The 1,441-nt window shown below is 43.3% G+C and overlaps 1 pseudogene; it reads left to right on the forward strand.

The window, feature by feature from the left end:
* The first annotated feature begins 659 nt into the window (after positions 1-659).
* On the forward strand, positions 660-1,212 carry LOC117725037 (rRNA-processing protein FCF1 homolog; annotated as a pseudogene).
* Positions 1,213-1,441: the final 229 nt, after the last annotated feature.

Below are 1,441 nucleotides of genomic sequence, written 5' to 3' on the forward strand. Positions count from 1 at the left end.
AGAGGCTGGAGAGATGGCTCAGTGGTTAAGAGCTCGTACTGTTCTTGCAGAGGACCCTTGTTCAGTGCCCAGCACCCATGGCCAGTGGCTCACAATTGCCTGTAACTCCAGCTCCAAGGTAAGCTGATGTCCTTTTCTAACCTCAGTGGTACCTAGCCTCGTGTGCACGTGCACACACACACACACACACACACACACACACACACACACACACAAACAGTCTCAGTTACCTTTCTGTTGCCGTGACAAAGCAGCATGACCAAGGCAACTTGTAAAAGACAGCATTCAATTTGGGACTCATAGTTCCAGGTTAGAGTCCATGGCCATCATGGCAGAGCACATGGCATCAGGCAGGCAGACATGGCACTGGCACAGCAGCTGGGAGCTTACATTTGATTCACAAGCACACAAGGCACAGAGACAAAGAGAGGGAGCTAACTGGAATAGAACTTGGCTTTTGAAACCTCAAAGCCTACCCCCCAGTGATATACTCCTCCAACAAGTCCACATCTCCTAATCCTTCCCAAACAGTTTTACCAAAGAGAGGACCAAATATTCAAATATATGAGCCTATGGGGGCCATTCGCATTCAAACCACTACACACACTTAGACATAATTAAAAATAAAGTTAAAAAAAAAAAAAAAACGGGAGTACTGTATGAACATGGGAAAGAAAAGAAAACAATATGCGGCTATGAAGTGAATACTCAGTCTCAGAGATGAGAGACTTATAATGGAGGATAGATTAAAGAAAGAAAAAAAAAAGATTCTAGTGTGCTGAAGGAAAGACAAGTCCCCCAACATCGTTCCTGCATACTTCTCCAGTATGGCACACAACTGGCTCCACCTTACCACACCCTTGTCAATCCCAACTTCATCAACTTTTCCATTAATGTCAAACTGTACTTAGTGCAACCAGTGATGGACTGTCTGTATGCCAAACGTATCCCTTGTAAAACTGATTGTGTAATGGCTGAAATTGAGAAGTTGGGACAAAATTATCGAGTGGCACTAAAGATCACTAAGAATCCATGATGGCACTAAAGATCACTAAGGATCTCTGATGTGACCTACTGCCATGCACCCACAAAGGAACCTATACCAACGACTGCTCGGCACAGAGAGTAACTAGTGTTACATTGTGACCACGGTAGAGAGTAACTCAGCACAAGTGTTACATTGTGGCCACAGTTGACATCAACCTCAAATGAAGGTCCCTGGAGAACCATAGATTTGACATCAAGAGGATGCCAGGTGATCATGGAGCCTCTAGCTTCTAAGTCTTTCTCCACAAAAATTCACCTTCCTTTCTTGAACCAGCTTTCTCTCTTGTCAGTTAATGAAACACACTTTTTTTTTTTCATTTTTTAAATGATAATAAAAGAAAATAAAGCAAGTACTCGGCCCACAGTTTTGTTCTGTCTTTGTGGCTCTCTGGTT

Source organism: Arvicanthis niloticus, chromosome 21 (genome assembly GCF_011762505.2).
Source record: "Arvicanthis niloticus isolate mArvNil1 chromosome 21, mArvNil1.pat.X, whole genome shotgun sequence".
Classification (NCBI taxonomy): domain Eukaryota; kingdom Metazoa; phylum Chordata; class Mammalia; order Rodentia; family Muridae; genus Arvicanthis; species Arvicanthis niloticus.